Raw genomic sequence first — 20059 nt, 5'->3', positions numbered from 1 at the left:
AAAGATTCTTCAATCAAGATTGTATTATTTTATTTGCAGTACAAGTATGTACTGTTTTTACTACAGGGTGTAGCTGTAGTCCATTTCAGTCTCTTCAGTAGAGCATTGGTGACTTTTAAGTAAAGGGAACTTGTGGGACATAATTCTCACTGCGCCTCCCTCATATTTAAATAAAAGTTGCTGCCCTTATTATTATTTTCCACAGGTCAATGTGAGGGAAAGGACCTCTCCAAACCTAGTGAGCTGCCTTGCTGCCAGGCAGATTTATTGAGGTAAGTGCTAATTTATTTTCTTAAGCAGCTTTAAGGAAAAGACATGGCACTTTACTATTATTAGGGGATTATGTATGGCAGTTTTGCAGGCACTGGGGACTTGAGGAGAACTTGGCTCATTTTGGTGGTTTTATTAGGGCTTGTGTGAGATAAAAATGTATCTGTTGCACACTTATTTTTCTCTCACTTCCTGTATATGGAGGAGAGAAATCTGCATCTTAACGTTTTTCAAATCAAACGGTTATTTGCTAGCCTGACATTTCTGAAACAGCTCCATTTTGAATTTAAGAATTTCACATATCTTGAAAAATAAAGCAGTAACATTTTTGTTTTAATTCAAAAAATAAAGCAGTTTCTTTTTTGCATTGCATCAAAAATAAAGCAGTTTCTTTTTAAAATTTAAAGAGACAGTAACGGTTCCTTTCTCAAATTTGTTCATAATTTAATTATTTGATTATTTATATTTATTCTGTTAAGATAGACAAAGACTCTGTTATAGATTACAGATGTCCTTTATGTTTGAATGCTAATATTGAACCACCAATTCCATTTTGTTCCTTATGTGTTGAGAGAACTTAAAATTTTAAGGATAGACTTTTTGAGCCAATATTGTCTAAGACGGATGCTGTCCAGGAGTCTTCTGACAATGTTCAAAATATGCCTCATTTTTCTCCTCAGGTGTCCCAAATTTTAGTACCCATTAATTCAGTGCCCTGCGCTTCCTCTCAAGCTCTGGCTGGGGTCTCCTTTCTAGAAATTGTTTCTCTCAAGTATTCTGCAGTTTCTGATGCATTGTCTGCTTTTTCTATGCTACAGGGAAAGCGCAAGAGGAAGTCTAAATGATCAGTGTGTAAGGTGTCTGACTCGGTCATGGCTATTCCGATTATTCCCTCTCATAGATCTGATGGGGAGGCTTCTTCGGTAGCGTCTGAGGGTGAGATCTCAGATTCTGACAGTCTAATTCCTTCCTCTGATGCTGAAGTTGTATCCTTCAGGTTTAAGCTAGAGCACCTCCATTTACTACTCAAGGAGGTTTTGGCTACTCTGGATGACTCTGACACTACTGTCGTTGTCAACCCTAAAAAATCTAGCAAACTTAACAAGTACTATGATGTACCTTCCATGCTGGAATGTTTTCCCGTACCAGATCAGGCTACAGAAATTATTGTTAAGGAACGGAGAAAGGTTTTTCTCCTTCTTCTATTTTTAAGAAGATGTTTCTCATTGATGACTCTATTAAGGAGTCTTGACAAACGGTCCCCAAGGTGGAAAGGGCAATTTCCACTTTAGCTAAAAGAACCACTGTTCCCATAGAGGATAGCTGTTCTTTTAAGGATCCTATGGATCGAAACTGGAGGGTTTTCTTAAGAAAATGTATGTTCACCAGTGGTTACAATGGTAACCTGCAGTGTGTTTTGCTACCGTTTGTAGTGCCGCGGCATACTGGTTTGATGCGCTGTCTGATTCCATTCAAACAGACACTCCCCTTGAAGAGATCCAGGACAGGATCAAGGCTCTTAAATTGGCTAATTCTTTTATTTCTGATGCTTCCCTCAATAAACAGAAGGGACTTCAGAGTAATTTTTGTTCCTTTCGAAACTTCAAGGGTAAACCTTCTTCTCCCTATACAAAACAGGAACAGTCAAACCTGCCTGGAGACCCAACCAATCTTGAAATAAGGGAAAGCAATCCAAGAAGCCCACTAATGAATCAAAGTCAGCATGAAGGATCTGCCCCTGATCCAGGACCGAATCTTGTGGGGGGCAGACTTTCCTTTTTCGCTCAGGCTTGGGTTCGGGATGTTCCCATCCTTGGACGATAGACATTGTGTCCCAAGGATACAAACTAAAATTCAAGACCTTTCCACCAGGGGCAGATTTCTTCTCTCAAGATTATCTGCCGACCAGATAAAAAGAGAGGCGCTCTTACGTTGTGTTAGGGATCTATCTGAAATCGGGGTTATAGTTCCTGTTCCAGTGCAGAGTCTGGGATTTTACTCCAATCTGTTTGTGGTTCCCAAGAAAGAGGGAACCTTCAGACCAATCTTGGATCTCAAGAGTCTAAACAAATTCCTCAGAGTACCATCCTTCAAAATGGAAACTATTCGTTTCATTCTTCCTTTAGTTCAAGAGGGTCAATTTATGACAACAGTAGATTTAAAGGATCCCATTCACAGGGATCATCACAAGTTTCTGAGATTTGCCTTTCTCCACAAATACTTTCAGTTTGTGGCTCTTCCCTTCGGATTTGCTACAGCTCCCATAATTTTTTCAAAGGTTCTGGGATCTCTGTTGGCAGTGCTCCGGTTACAGAGTATTGCAGTGGCGCCTTATCTTAAAGACATTCTGGTTCAGGCCTAGTCCTTTGAACTAGCAATCTCCCACATAGAGATGCTTTTATCCTTCCTGCGTTCTTACGGTTGGAAGGTTAATCTGGAAAAGAGTTCCTTAATTCCATCTACAAGGGTAGTCTTCTTGGGAACCATAATGGATTCAGTTCTAATGAAGATATTTCTGACAGAGGTCAGAAAATCCAAGATTTTCAATTCTTGTCTGTCTCTTCAGTCCTCTCCTCAGCCATCAGTGGCTCAATGTATGGAGGTAATAGGTCTGATGGTAGCCGCCATGGATATTATTCCTTTTGCTTGTTTCCATCTCAGACCTCTGCAATTATGCATGCTCAGGCAGTGGAGCGGGGATTATGCGTATCTGTCTCTGCAAATTCATTTGGATCAGATGACAAGAGATTCTCTTCTTTGGTGGTTGTCTCAGGATCATCTCTCCCAGGGAACCTGTTTTCGCAGACCTACCTGGGTGATAGTGACAACAGAGGCCAGCGGGAGCAGTCTGTGGCCTCCTAAGGGCTCAGGGGACATGGACTCAGGAAGAATCTGTTCTTCCCATAAACATTCTAGAGCTAAGAGCAATCTTCAATGCTCTTCTGACCTGGCTTCAGTTAGCTTCTGCCCGGTTTATCAGATTTCAGTCGTACATCATAACCTCAGTAGCTTACATCAACAATCAGGGTGGAACTCTGAGTTCTTTGGCCATGAAAGAGGTGTCCAAGATTATTCAGTGGGCAGAGACCCACAACTGTTGTCTATCTGCAATCCGCATTCCAGGAGTGGACAATTAGGAAGCAGATTTTCTGAGGTACGGGTTGAGGTCCAGGGACCCTCAGGTGGGTCTGATAGATGCTCTTGCAGTTCCTTGGAATTTCAGTCTTGCATACCTATTTCCTCCATTCGCTCTCCTTCCTTGAGTCATTGCTTGGTTCAAGCAAGAGAGAGCATCAGTGATTCTCATTGCTCTGGCGTGGCATTGCAGGATTTGGTATGTAGACCTAGTGGAGATGTCATCTCTCCTACCTTGGAAGCTTCCTCTAAGGAAGGAGCTTCTACTTCAAGGGCCCTTCCTTCATCAAAATCTAGTTTCTCTGAAGCTGACTGCTTGGAGATTGAACGCTTAATTTTATCTAAGCGTGTTTTTTCTGGATTCGGTCATTGAGACCATGATTCAGGCTCGCAAGTCTGTTACCAGGAAAATTTACCATAAGATATGGTGAAAATATCTGTATTGGTGTGAATCCAAAGGCTACTCTTGGACTAGAGTTCAGATTCCTAGGATTTTATCTTTTCTCCAAGAAGGTTTGGAGAAGGATTTTATCGGCAAGTTCCTTGAAGGTTCAGATTTCTGCCTTGTCTATTTTGTTACATAAATGTCTGGCAGAGGTTCCAGATGTTCAATCGTTCTGTCAGGCCTTGGTCAGAATCAGGCCCACGTTCAAACCTGTTACTTCGCCCTGGAGTCTTAATATTGTGCTTAAGGTCCTTCAGCAGGCTCTGTTTGAGCCTATACATTCCTTAGATATTAAGTTGTTATCGTGGAAGGTTTTGTTTCTTGTTGCTATTTCTTCTGCTCGTAGAGTCTCTGAGCTCTCGGCTTTACAGTATGAGTCTCTGTACCTTATTTTTCATTCGGATAAAGTTGTTTTACATACTAAATTAGATTTTCTTCCTAAAGAAGTTTCAGATCAGAACATTAATCAGGAGATTGCTGTTCCTTCTTTATGTCCTAATCCTTCTTCTCATAAGGAACGTCTTCTGCACAACCTAGATGTGGTTCGTGCTTTGAAATTCTATTTACAGGCGACTAAGGATTTTCGTCAGTCTTCTGCTCTGTTTGTAGTTTTCTCTGGGAAACGTAAGGAGCAGAAAGCTACGGCTACTTCTCTTTCTTTGTGGCTGAAGAGTATAATTCGCTTCACCTATGAAACTGCTGGACAGCAGCCTCCTGAGAAGGTTATGGCTCATTCTACGAGAGCTGTTTCCTCTTCCTGGGCATTCAAAAATGAAGCTTCTGTGGAACAGATTTGCAAGGCTGCAACTTGGTCCTCTCTACACACTTTTTCAAAATTCTATAAGTTTGATACTTTTGCCTCGGCTGAGGCTTCCTTTGGGAGAAAGATTCTTCAAGCAGTGGTGCCTTCTGTTTGGGTTCCTTGTCTTGTCCCTCCCTTATCATCTGTGTTCTCTAGATTGGGTATTGATTCCCAATAGTAATTAGATGATCTGTGGACTCACCGTGTCATTAGAAAGAAAACAAAATTTATACTTACCTGATAAATTTCTTTCTTTCTTGACATGGAGAGTCCACAGCACGCCCAGTTTTTGATGACAGGGTATTTTTGTTGTTGTTATAAACCCCAGGAGGTTTATATCTCAATAGTAATTAGATGATTTGTGGACTCACCGTGTCAAGAAATAAATAAATTTATCAGGTATGCATAAATTTCATTTTAAATAGAAATTATTTAGTTAATAATTGTAAATTTAATTTAGATCTAATTTAATTATGTTAAAGTTAGGGGGGTAGGTTTAGGGTTAGGGGTTAATATAGTTTAATTTAGCTTGTTGCGATGTGGGGGTGCTGGCAGTTTAGGGGTTAATAGGTTTATTTAGTTAATAATTGTAAATTTAATTTAGATCTAATTTAATTATGTTAAAGTTAGGGGGGTAGGTTTAGGGTTAGGTTTAGGGTTAGGGTTTAATTTAGTTTAATTTAGCTTGTTGCAATGTGGGGGGCTGGTGGTTTAGGGGTTAATAGGTTTATTTAGTTAAAAATTGTAAATTTAATTTAGCTGTATTTTTATTATGTTAAAGTTAGGGGGTGTTAGGGTTAGGTTTAGGGTTACGTTAGGTTTAAGGTTACATTAGGGTTAGGGTTATGTTAGGGTTAGGTTTAGGGGTTAATATAGTTTAATTTAGCTTGTTGCGATGTTGGCGGTTTAGGGGTTAATAAATGTAGTATAGTGGCGTCGATATTGGGAGCGGCAGATTAGGGATTAATAATTTTATTTCGGTAGCGGCGATATCGGGAACGGCAGATTAGGGGTTAATAACTGTAGGCAGGCATCAACAATGTTGGGGCAGCAGATTAGGGGTGTTTAGACGTAGGGTTTATGCTAGGGTGTTAGGTTTAAACAGTATTTTTATTTCCCCATAGACATCAATGGGGTTGCGTTACGGAACTTTTGTTTCCGCGATCGCAGGTGTTAGCTTACATTTTTGCTGGTTCTCCCCATTGATGTCTATAGGGAAATCATGCATGAGCACGTCAAACACAGAGCTTGTTTCGGGTGCGGTATGAAGCTCAACGTAACCATATCGCACACAAAAGGTGTATGTTTGAAAACTTGTAAGGGCAGCGCTATAGAAAGTTAAATAATGTAACTTTTGTTGCATTCTTTAATTTCTCTGTAGCGCTCAAAACTCGAAATCTAGCTGAATGCATGTTAAGCCATTTTACTTTGACTTGTTTTCTACATAAAGTGCTTAATCATGCAAGTCAATGGCACATGAATACAATTTGTATTGGGAAACATAGATGTACAATGCTAAATCATCTTATTTTGGAAAGTCTAATGCAAAAGTCTGCTTTAAAGTACTTGCTTGCAAAGTTTAGAAAAGAATGACTCATACACTGCTGTTTACCATGTACTTTACAAAAATAAAATCATATTTCTTTTTTTAGGGTCGGCTTTTTGCCATTTTGAGGAATATCTGCAAGCTTAAGTGCATGATCGGCTGAAGAAAGCAACACATTTGTGTGAGTAAGTCATAGAAAACACTACATTTGATGTGCAAAAATCTAAAAAGTGCTTTAGAAAAAGGGTGAGTAATGTCACAGGTCTGAAGGGATAAATGTAGCCTAAATCACAACAGCTGAAAAAAATATGTTATTGCTTATTTAAAGGGACAGTCAACACAAAAATTGTTACGGCTAGATTTAGAGTTTTGCGGCCAAAGGGATGCGTTAGCTACGCGTGTTTTTTTTCCCCCCGCACCTTTTAAATAACGCTGGTATTTAGATCATAGAGGCATATTTACCGCCACTTCAACTCTCAATACCAGAGTTGCTTACGGTAGTGGCCAGCTTGAAAAACGTGCTCGTGCACGATTCCCCCATAGGAAACAATGGGGCAGTTTGAGCTGCAAAAAAACCTAACACCTGCAAAAAAGCAGCGTTAAGCTCCTAACGCAGCCCCATTGTTTCCTATGGGGAAACACTTCCCTAACATGAACCCCGAGTATAAACACCCCTAACCTTACACTTATTAACTCCTAATCTGCTGCCCCCCGCTATCGCTGACCCCTGCATATTATTATTAACCCCTAATCTGCCGCTCCGTACACCGCCGCCACCTACATTATACCTATGTACCCCTAATCTGCTGCCCCTAACACGGCCGACCCCTATATTATAATTATTAACCCCTAATCTGCCCCCCCCCAATGTCGCCGCTACCTTACCTACACTTATTAACCAATAATCTGCCAACCGGACCTCGCCGCCACTATAATAAATGTATTAACTCCTAAACCGCATCACTCCCGCCTCACAAACCCTATAATAAATAGTATTAACCCCTAATCTGCCCTCCCTAACATCGCCGACACCTAACTTCAAGTATTAACCCCTAATCTGCCGACCGGACCTCGCCGCTACTCTAATAAATGTATTAACCCCTAAAGCTAAGTCTAACCCTAACCTTAACACCCCCCTAAATTAAATATAATTTTAATCTAACTAAATAAATTAACTCTTATTAAATAAATTAATCCTATTTAAAGCTAAATACTTACCTGTAAAATAAACCCTAATATAGCTCCAATATAATGAATAATTATATTGTAGCTATTTTAGGATTTATATTTATTTTACAGGCAACTTTGTATTTATTTTAACTAGGTACAATAGCTATTAAATAGTTATTAACTATTTAATAACTACCTAGTTAAAATAATTACAAAATTACCTGTAAAATAAATCCTAACCTAAGTTACAATTAAACCTAACACTACACTATCAATAAATTAATTAACTAAACTATCTACAATTATCTACAATTAAATCAACTAAACTAAATTACAAAAAACAAACAAACACTAAATTACAAAAAAAACAAACACTAAATTACAAAAAAAACCCCACTAAATTACAAAAAAAAAGATTACAAGAATTTTAAACTAATTACACCTACTCTAAGCCCCCTAAAAAATAACAAAGCCCCCCAAAATAAAAAAAATGCCCTACCCTATTCTAAAATAAAGTTAACAGCTCTATTACATTACAAGCCCTTAAAAGAGCTTTTTGAGGGGCATGCCCCATAGAAATCAGCTCTTTTGCCTGTAAAAAAACATACAATACCCATCCAACATTACAACCCACCACCCACATACCCCTACTCTAACCCACCCAAACCCCCCTTAAAAAACCTAACACTAAGCCCCTGAAGATCTCCCTACCTTGTATTCACCCAGCCGGGTATCACCGATCCGTCCAGAAGAGGGTCCGAAGTCTTCATCCTATCCGGCCAGAAGATGTCCTCCAGAGGGTCCGAAGTCTTCATCCTATCCGGCCAGAAGAGGTCCTCCAGAGGGTCGGAAGTCTTCATCCAGGCGGCATCTTCTATCTTCTTCCATCCGGAGCGGAGCAGGTCCATCTTGAAGCAGCCGACGTGGAGCCATCCTTCCTCACCGACGGACTAACGACGAATGAAGGTTCCTTTAAATGACATCATCCAAGATGGCGTCCCTCGAATTCCGATTGGCTGATAGGATTCTATCAGCCAATTGGAATTAAGGTAGGAAAAATCTGATTGGCTGATTGAAACAGCCAATCAGATTCAAGTTCAATCGGATTGGCTGATCCAATCAGCCAATCAGATTGAGCTTGCATTCTATTGGCTGATCGGAAAAGCCAATAGAATGCGAGCTCAATCTGATTGGCTGATCCAATCCAATTGGGTGGTGGGTTGTAATGTTGGGGGGGTATTGTATGTTTTTTTTACAGGCAAAAGAGCTGATTTCTTTGGGGCATGCCCCGCAAAAAGCCCTTTTAAGGGCTGGTAAGGTAATAGAGCTGTTAACGTTTTATTTTAGAATAGGGTAGGGCAGTTTTTTTTATTTTGGGGGGCTTTGTTATTTTTTTAGGGGCTTAGAGTAGGTATAATTAGTTTAAAATTCTTGTAATCTTTTTTTTTTTTGTAATTTAGTGTTTGTTTTGTTTTTGTAATTTACTTAATATGATTTAATTGTAGTTAATTTAATTTATTTATTGAAAGTGTAGTGTTAGGTTTAATTGTAACTTAGGTTAGGATTTATTTTACAGGTAATTTTGTAATTATTTTAATAACTATTTAATAGCTATTGTACCTAGTTAAAATAAATACAAAGTTGCCTGTAAAATAAATATAAATCCTAAAATAGCTAAAATATATTTAATATTTATATTGTAGCTATATTAGGGTTTATTTTACAGGTAAGTATTTAGCTTTAAATAGGATTAATTTATTTAATAAGAAATAATTTATTTAGTTAGATTAAAATTATATTTAATTTAGGGTTAGGGTTAGACTTAGCTTTAGGGGTTAATACATTTATTATAGTAGGGGCGAGGTCTGGTCGGCAGATTAGGGATTAAAACTTGAAGTTAGGTGTCGCAGATGTTAGGGAGGGCAGATTAGGGGTTAATAAAATTTATTATAGGGTTTGCGAGGCGGTAGTGAGGCGGTTTAGGGGTTAATACATTTATTAGAGTAGCGGCGAGGTCCGGTCGGCACATTAGGGGTTAATAAGTGTATGTAGGTAGCGGCGACGTTGGGGGGGGCAGATTAGGGGTTAATAAATATTATGTAGGTGTCGGCGGTGTTAGGGGCAGCAGATTAGGGGTTTATAGGGATAATGTAGGTGGCGGCGGTGGCCGGTCGGCAGATTAGGGGTTAAAAAATTTATTATAGTGGCAGCTATGTGGGGGGAACTCGGTTTAGGGGTACATAGGTAGTTTATGGGTGTTAGTGTACTTTAGAGCACAGTAGTTAAGAGCTTTATAAACCGGCGTTAGCCCAGAAAGCTCTTAACTCCTGACTTTTTTCTGCGGCTGGAGTCTTGTCGGTAGAGGGTCTACCTCTCACTTCAGCCAAGACTCTAAATACCGGCGTTAGGAAGATCCCATTGAAAAGACAGGATACGCAATTGTCGTAAGGGGATCAGTGGTATGGAAAAGTCGCGGCTGGAAAGTGAGCGTTAGACCCTTTCCTGCCTGACTCTAAATACCAGCGGGCGGTAAAAAGCAGCGTTAGGAGCCCTTAATGCTGCTTTTGACGGCTAACGCAGAACTCTAAATCTAAGCGTTATTGTTTTAAAAAGATAGATAATGCCTTTACAACCCATTCTTCAGCTTTGCACAAAAAACATGGTATATATTAACATGCTTTATAACCTTTAAACCTCTAAATTCTGTCTGTTTCTAAGTCCCTAAAGACAGCCCCATGATCACATGCTTTTGTATTTGCTTTTCACATCAAGGGAAGCTAGTTCATGTGAGCCATATAGATAACATTGTGCTGACGCCAATGGATTCTAACAACACAGCACTTATTGGCTTAAATGCAAGTCAATAGATAAAGTCATGTGATCAGGGGGGCAGTCAGAAGATGCTTAGATACAAGGTAATCACAGAGATAAAAAGTGTTTAAATATAACTGAGGAATGGGTAATAAAGGGATTATCTATCCTTTAAAACAATAAAAAAATTGAGTTGACTGTCCCTTTAAAGGGACAAGAAACACAAAAAAATGTTTATGATTTAGACAGAACATTACCATATCTGTAACTTTCGAATTTACTTCTCTTATCAGTTTTTCTTCATTCTCTTGGTATCCTTTATTCAAGGAGTTGAAAAGCACTACTGGGATCTATCTGAACACATTGGTGAGCCAATGACAATATTTATGGTTTAATCTGTATTCCTAACATGCGGCTAGATTACGAGTTTTGCGTTATGAGTGGTGTGGTGCTAACTTGCAAGTTATTGTCACCGCTCACTTCCCTACAGCGCTGGTATTACAGGTTTACAAAAACCCGGCGTTATCAGGCAAAAAGTGAGCGCCATACCGCACTCCAATACCAGCGCTGCTGAAAGCTGCGGTGAACTGGTTTAACGTGCTCGTGCACGATTTCCCCAATCGGGAGAGCCGGCTGAAAAAAAGCCTAACACCTGCAAAAAAGCAGTGTAAATCTCTGTAACGAAGCCCCATTGATTCCTATGGGGAATCTGAATTTATGTTTACACCTAACACCCTAACATGAACCTTGAGTCTAAACACCCCTAATCTTACACTTATTAACCCCTAATCTGCCGCCCCCGACACGCCAACACCTAACTTATACTTATTAACCCCTAATCTGCTGCTCCAGACATCGCCGCCACTATAATAAACATATTAACCCCTAAACCGCCACACCCCCGCATCACAAACACTAGTTAAATATTATTAACCCCTAATTTCCAGCCCCTAACATCACCGCCACCTACCTACATTTATTAACCCCAATCTGCCGCCCCAACGCTGTCGCCACTATACTAAATTTATTAACCCCTAAACCTACGTCTAACCCTAACACCCCGTAACTTAAATATAATTAAAATAAATCTAAATAAAACCTACTATCATTATCTAAATAATTCCTATTTAAAATTAAATACTTACCTATAAAATAAACCCTAAGATAGCTACAATATAACTAATAGTTACATTGTATCTAGCTTAGGGTTTATTTTTATTTTACAGGCAAGTTTGTATTTATTTTAACTAGGTAGAATAGTAACTAAATAGTATTTACTAACTACCTAGCTAAAATAAATACAAATTTACCTGTAAAATAAAACCCAACCTGTCTTACACTAACATCTAACCTTACACTACAATTAAATAAATTACATAAATTAAATACAATTACCTAAATTACAAAAAACAAACAAACACTAAATTACACAAAATAAAAAAGAAATTATAAGATATTTAAACTAATTCCACCTAATCCTAAACCCTATCAAAATAAAAAAATTCTATCATCCAAACGGAATTAAAGGTGAAAAAATCCTATTGGCGTGGAACATCCTCTTCAATCAACATCTTCTTGCAGAATGAAGGTTCCTTTAAATGACATAATCCAAGATGGTGTCCCTTGAATTCTGATTGGCTGATAGAATTCTATCAGCCAATCGGAATTAAAGGTGAAAAAATCCTATTGGCTGATGCAATCAGCCAATAGGATTGAGCTTCAATACTATTGGCTGGTCCAATCAGCAAATAGGATTGAGCTCGCATTCTATTGGCTGATTGGAATTCTATCAACCAATCGGAATTCAAGGGACGCCATCTTGAATGCCATCATTTAAAGGAACCTTCATTCTGCAAGAAGACATCGATTGAAGAGGATGCTCCGCGTCGGATGTCTTGAAGATGGAGCCGCTCCGTGCCGGATGGATGAAGATAGAAGATGCCGTCTGGATGAAGACTTCTGCCTGTCTGGAGGACCACTTCTGCCGGCTTGGATGAAGACTTCTCCCGGCTTCGTTGAGGACTTCTTGCCACTTGGATGAAGACTTCAGGATGGATGTCCAGTCTTCAAAACTGTAAGTGAATCTTCGGGGGTTAGTGTTAGTTTTTTTAAGGGTTTATTGGGTGGGTTTTATTTTTAGATTAGGGTTTGGGCACTTGAAAAAGACCTAAATGCCCTTTTAAGTGCAATGCCCATCCAAATTCCCTCTTTAGGGCAATAGGGAGCTTAGGTTTTTTTAGTTAGGATTTTATTTGGGGAGTTGGTTGTGTGGGTGGTGGGTTTTACTATTGGGGGGTTGTTCATATTTTTTTTTACAGGTAAAAGAGCTGATTTCTTTGGGGCAATGCCCCACAAAAGGCCCGTTTAAGGGCTATTGGTAGTTTAGTTTAGGCTAGGGTTTTTTTTTTATTTTGGGGGGGCTTTTTTATTTTGATAGGGCTATTAGATTAGGTGTACTTAGTTTAAATATCTGATAATTTCTTTTTTTATTTTGTGTAATTTAGTTTTTTTGTTGTTGTAATTTATGTAATTGTATTCAATTTATGTAATTTATTTAATTGTAGTGTAAGGTTAAATGTTAATGTAAGACAGGTTGGGTTTTATTTTACAGGTAAATTTGTATTTATTTTAGCTAGGTAGTTAGTAAATAGTTAATAACTATTTAGTTACTATTCTACCTAGTTAAAATAAATACAAACTTGCCTGTGAAATAAAAATAAAACCCAAGCTAGATACAATGTAACTATTAGTTATATTGTAGCTAGCTTAGGGTTTATTTTATAGGTAAATATTTCATTTTAAATAGGAATCATTTAGGTAATGATGGTAGGTTTTATTTTGATTTATTTTAATTTATTTAAGTTAGGGGGTGTTAGGGTTAGGTTTAGGGTTAATAAATTTAGTATAGTGGCGGCGACGCTAGGGGCGGCAGATTAGGGGTAAATAAATGTAGGTAGGTGGCGGCAATGTTAGGGGCGGCAGATTAGGGGTTAATAATATGTAACTAGTGTTTGTGATGCGGGAGTGCGGTGGTTTAGGGGTTAATATGTTTATTATAGTGGCGGCGATGTCCGGAGCAGCAGATATGGGGTTAATAATTTTATTTTGGTGTTTGCGATGTGGGAAGGGTTAATAGGTAGTTTATGGGTGTTAGTGTACTTTTTAACACTTTAGTTATGAGTTTTATGGTACAGCTTTGTAGCGCAAAACTCATAACTACTGACTTTCAGTTTACGGTATCGATCTAGGCGGTATAGGGTGTACCGCTCACTTTTTGGCCGGACAGGCAGACTCGTAATACCGGCGCTATGGAAATTCCATTGAAAAATTGACTTTTTGAAAGCTGCGGTAATTAAGTTGCGTTACGGCCAAAAAAGTGTGCGGTGCCCCTAAACCTGCAAGACTCGTAATAGCAGCGGTAGTGAAAAAGCAGAGTTATGAGCCTTAATCCTGCTTTTTCACCCATACTGCAAAACTCGTAATCTAGCCGATGGTTTGCACATTATTGCATCTGTAAAAGTTTATCTATTGTATGTGCATCCAAGTAATGGTTTGGGGTCTATAATAATCTATAATATTACATAAGCCTCATTCAACCAGGCAATGAAATTGTTAATTGTTAAATGGAACACTTTACCTGTTTTAAATCACACCTCCACGATTGCACCTTATGCTATGACTAACATGTTAGCTTTGGGCTATGCTCATTTTTCCACCTTGGGATGCTTTCATGTGTTTTTTATTGTTTTTGGAAATAAATAAAGACTTTTAACTTTTATTATACAGTGGTTCCACACCATTGTTCTTCGCTACTTTGCACCAGTTACGGATACCACTGTTGTTGTTCCTGATTTGTGCAGTAACCAGGCAGTTTCTCTGTCATTCCCCCCTGACTACGTGTCACATGTGACGTCTGGATCCGGAAGCGTGTAGAAGGAGCCCACGTTGGGGTATTAGCTGGAATAGCTAACCAAGTAAGTTCTCGGTCCATTAGGTGAACGGATACATCCCCCGGACTGTGAAGAGGACTCCAGGTCAGACAGTAGATTTGCAGTGGTTGCAGCATTTTGGGCAGGAAGTTAAGGTACCTCTCTCCTAATGGACATATACGGTGTATATACACTGCCAGATATAACCGGTTACCTTCTGATGTCTATGGAAAGAAGTTGGTGAGGAAGTTGTACGTAAGTCCTGGTTTACAACTGACTTAGTTCACATATATATATATAAATCTTTGCATATTGTGCAATTTTGTGCTCTCTAAGCCAATGACAATAGATGTATATGTGCAGCCACCAATCAGCAGCAGGCTCCCAGCTCCTGAGCCTGCCTAAGTATCATTTTCAGCAAAGGATACCAAGAGAACTAAGCAAATTAGATAATAGAAGTACATTGGAAAGTTTTTTTTTAATTATATGATCTATCTGAATCATGAAAGAATAATTTTGGGTTTCATGTTCCTTTAATACTGAAGTGACCAAGTGGCAGTGTAGTGACAAAAACAACTTTAAATCTAAAAAAAAAGGACCAAACGATTTCATACAAGTTATTATATCTAGTAATATCTTGGCTTTTGCATTGCTAATGTTTAACTGAGGATTGTGTTTACAATCATTATCTAATTAGACTAAAATTTGTGTTCGCAGTTTACAACTTTCATAAAAAAATGTCAGCAGTTTACTAAAAGCAAAATAAATCTCTCTCTATATGTAAATATCTATATTAATTAGTGTTTTTTTGGTGGGGGGTATTCATATATCTTATACAATACTGAACCATCTAGCTGATAAAGAATGGACAGCAACACATTACTCTGCAATGTTCAGCCTTCTCTGACAGTCAATGTGGCTGATTTAAGAAGCAGCGTATGCTACTGTTTCCGCTCGAGCCTTCAGGCACCTCTGATGCGGCGGACAGCAATCATCCCTATCAGATATGATCGGGATGATTGACACACCCTGCAAATGTGCAGGTGGTGGCATTGCACAAGCAATTCACACAAAATGCTTGTGCAATGATAAATGCAGACAGCGTATGCTGTCAGCATTTATCGATGTGGGGCGGACATGATCTGCTACATTGGATCATGTTCACCCGCACATTAATAAATCGGCCCCAAGGTGTTTATAAATAGGAATATTCTCCTTTAGTGCTTGATACCACACTAACCCTCTAAAGGGGAGTCCTGACGCAACCCTCCAAAAAGTGGTTTGAACCTCGAAGGCCCAGTGAGTGGATAGATACCTCCCACAAAAACTAATGAAGCTCTTGGTGTCCATGACCACACATGCCCACAACCCACCCATAACCTCCTCAGACACACCCATGGTCTTCTGACAAGAACTACCACCCCTTTATGCAAGACTCTGACACTATTGCACACAGCTCCATTCTACACGGCAGTGAACTACACATACTCCTTGATGCTCATTGGTGGTTTTAATACAAGTGTGTTTTTATAATAAGTCTTCACAACCAGGACCTTTTGGGACTCTTCTGGTCTGTATTATAAACTTAAGATACCTATTATTTCGGAACATAAATTGTGATACTGTAGCAGTATTTTATTGTATTATGAAATTTTAATTATTGGTATATAGATATAATATTGCATTTTCAAATTGCACTGCTTTATAAGTGTTTATTTGTGATCCATCTTTCCAGATTACACTTAAATCAATGTAAATATTTGCATAGGAAATTAGCACATCTAGGCAAGATTCCCCGCTTGCTTTTTCCCAGAAATACCTCATATACAATGTTAACAATGCACAAGAGAATTCTGGGTAAGATATGCAAATTCTCAGTTTTTTGCTTCAAAATACTGTTTTAACACAGCTATCCTTTTACCAGGATTATTGCAGCAAACCAGAAATCACTCACTAGACAGCCTGTTTCATTCTTTTTGGAACTCATCAGTAGGAGATCGATTTCTGGTTGCTCCATTGGTAAAGCTATTTTCAAGGTTAAACCAAAATTCATTAAAATTATGGGGGGAGATAAAAAACTGAAATTAAAATCCTTCATGTCTCAAAATTAAATCAATGTAAATATTTTTTCATAGGAAATTAGCATATCTAGGCAAGATTCCCCGCTTGCTTTTTTTCCAGAAATACCTCATATACAATGTTACCAATGCACAAGAGAATTCTGGGTAAGATATGCAAATTCCAAAAAGAGCGAAACAGGCTGTCTAGTGAGTGATTTCTGGTTTGCTGCAATAATCCTGTTAAAAGGATAGCTGTGTTAAAACAGTATTTTGAAGCAAAAAAACTGAGAATTTGCATATCTAATTTTCATATCTTACCCAGAATTCTCTTGTGCATTGGTAACATTGTATATGAGGTATTTCTGGAAAAAAGCAAGCGGGAATTTTTGCCTAGATGTGCTAATTTCCTATGCAAATATTTACATTGATTTAAGTGTAATCTGGAAAGATGGATCACAAATAAACACTTATAAAGCAGTGCAATTTGAAAATGCAATATTATATCTATATACCAATATTTAAAATTTCATAATACAATAAAATACTGCTACAGTATCACAATTTATGTTCCGAAATAATAGGTATCTTAAGTTTATAATACAGACCAGAAGAGTCCCAAAAGATCCTGGTTGTGAAGACTTATTATAAAAACACACCAATGAGCATCAAGGAGTATGTGTAGTTCACTTTTGTGTAGAATCTTGGCTTCCTAAGCTGGATAGCCCTCCCTTTACCAAATCGTTGGTGCAGCTTCCACACTTTTTTAAGGAATACTCAGGCCAAGAAAACACTGAAATATAAGCACAGAGAAGCGCAACCACGACTCAAGGTGACAATCTCAAAACATTTATTGAGCACACAATCATATGCACTTACTATAGATTCAGTAAAACATTGTCTTAAAGCACTGTCAGTCCATTAACGGCTCCCAGCTTTAGTACAGGCTCTCAGCACTGTTATCATCTGCTCTCAAGGTAATCAGTTGGCTGTAACTGCCCAAGAAAACAAATCGGCTGTATGGCTCTATGGTAAGTGATTGGCGCAATCTATTTCTTACAAAACCATGCTGATTAATACTGTTTTCATAAATATATTGTGGTCATCAAACTTGCATGGGAAAAATATACTAACCTCTAATTAGAATTTAACATTTCCTTAAACTATGAATGTAACTCACAAACCACAGTAATACTAGCAGTACCTGTGACTTTGTAGACTATAGATAACACAGATATTATCATAATACTGTTGCAGATATTTCAAAACATAATTTACTCTCATCATTACATGTCAATTATGTCAGTTATTAAACTTGTCTCTAGATCACAAATAAGTTCAGTCTTTCTGTCTACAGACATTTGTTTGAAGTAGCTGGCTAAATATCAGGAAACTTTATGCCTTATTCAGTCACTAAACACTAATGTTGCTTGTTTTCATATTGGCGACTTCATTTTTAAATATGCTTTGTTCCTCTTGGTGACCCTTGTTGAAAAAGAATATGCAAATATCCTACACTAGTGGGAGCTAGCTGTTAATTGGTGCCTGCACACATTTATATCTTGTGATTGGCTAACTAGATGTGTTCAGCTAGCTTCCAGTAGTGCATTGTTGTTCCTTTAGCAAAGGATAACAAGATAATGAAGCAAATTTGATAATAGAAGTAAATGATACAGTTCTTTAAAATTGTATGATCTATCCAAATCATGAAAGATCTACTTCAGAAATGTTATTGTTTAAAAACATACGCCTAGATTAGAGTTCTGCGGCCAAAGGGGTGCGTTAGCTAAGCTGGCTTTTTTCTGGCCGCACCTTTTAAATACCGCTGGTATTTCGAGTTCACAGAATGGCTGCGTTAGGCTCCAAAAAAGGAGCATATAGCATATTTACCGCAACTTCAACTCTCGATACCAGCGGTGCTTACGGACACGGTCAGCTTCAAAAACGTGCTCGTGCACGATTCCCCCATAGAAAACAATGGGGCTGTTTGAGCTGAAAAAAACCTAACACCTGCAAAAAAGCTGCGTTCAGCTCCTAACACAGCCTCATTGTTTTCTATGTGGAAACACTTCCTACGTCTGCACCTAACACTCTAACATGTACCCCGAGTCTAAACACGCCTAACCTTACACTTATTAACCCTTAATCTGCCGCCCCCACTATCGCTGACCCCTGCATATTATTTTTAACCCCTAATCTGCCGCTCTGTACACCCCCGCCACCTACATTATCCCTATGTACCCCTAATCTGCTGCCCTAACATCGCCGACCCCTATATTATATTTATTAACCCCTAATCTGCCTCTCCCAACGTCGCCTCCACCTAACTACACTTATTAACCCCTAATCTGCCGACCGGACCTGAGCGCTACTATAATAAATGTATTAACCCCTAATCTGATCGGATCAGCCAATCGGATTGAACTTGATTCTGATTGGCTGATTCCATCAGCCAATCAGAATTTTCCTACCTTAATTCCGATTGGCTGATAGAATCCTATCAGCCAATCGGAATTCGAGGGACGCCATCTTGGATGACGTCCCTTAAAGGAACCGTCATTCTTCAGTTGGACGTCGTTGGAAGAAGATTGATCTGGAGGTCTTCACGATGGAGCCATTCCTAATCGGATCAAGATAGAAGATGCCGCTTGGATCAAGATGGTTGCCGGTCTGGATCGCCTCTTCTTCCCGGATAGGATGAAGACCTTGGAGCCTCTTCTGGACCTCTTCAGCCGCAGGATTATGGATCGCCAGCCCCCGCTTGGGTTGGATGAAGATTTTGGAGCCAGGACCGATCGGTGATACCCGGTGAGGTGAAAATAAGGTAGGAAGATCTTCAGGGGCTTAGTGATAGGTTTATTTAAGGGGGGTTTGGGTTAGATTAGGGGTATGTGGGTGGTGGGTTGTAATGTTGGGGGGGGGGTATTGTATGTGTTTTTTTTTACAGGCAAAAGAGCTGAATTTCTTGGGGCATGCCCCGCAAAGGGCCCTGTTCAGGGCTGGTAAGGTAAAAGAGCTTTGAACTTTTGTAATTTAGAATAGGGTAGGGCATTTTTTTATTTTGGGGGGGCTTTGCAATTTCATTAGGGGGCTTAGAGTAGGTGTAATTAGTTTAAAATTGTTGTAATATTTTTCTAATGTTTGTAAATATTTTTTTATTTTTTGTAACTTAGTTCTTTTTTATTTTTTGTACTTTAGTTAGTTTATTTAATTGTAGTTATTTGTAGGTATTGTATTTAATTAATGTATTGATAGTGTAGTGTTAGGTTTAATTGTAGGTAATTGTAGGTATTTTATTTAATTTATTTATTGATAGTGTAGTGTTAGGTTTAATTGTAACTTAGGTTAGGATTTATTTTACAGGTAATTTTGTAATTATTTTAACTATTTTAGCTATTAAATAGTTCTTAACTATTTAATAGCTATTGTACCTGGTTAAAATAAATACAAAGTTACCTGTAAAATAAATATAAATCCTAAAATAGCTATAATATAATTATAATTTATATTGTAGCTATATTAGGGTTTATTTTACAGGTAAGTATTTAGCTTTAAATAGGAATAATTTAGTTAATAAGAGTTAATTTATTTCGTTAGATTTAAATTATATTTAAAACTACAAAGGTTTACAATGGCACTACTGTGGCAGTCCCCACAAATAATAAGTCAATTAGCGTCCCACCTGTTGCTTTTAAATTTTGCCACAAGTGGAATGGATTATGTTTATAAACTGTGGGTTGGTGCTCTGCATTGATTAGAACTATAGCAAGAAAGAAGTGGATAGAGGATCCACTGACAGAATGCAGCTAGCACTCTATGCCTAGGCTGAAGAGGCGTGTGATCCGGGTGTTATTAAAACATAACTTTTATTTGTTTATTGATTAAAATACGCAC

Source organism: Bombina bombina, chromosome 6, assembly GCF_027579735.1.
Source record: "Bombina bombina isolate aBomBom1 chromosome 6, aBomBom1.pri, whole genome shotgun sequence".
NCBI classification, from domain to species: Eukaryota; Metazoa; Chordata; class Amphibia; order Anura; family Bombinatoridae; genus Bombina; species Bombina bombina.
The sequence above is the reverse complement of the archived record's forward strand: the minus strand, read 5'-3'. Positions refer to the sequence as shown.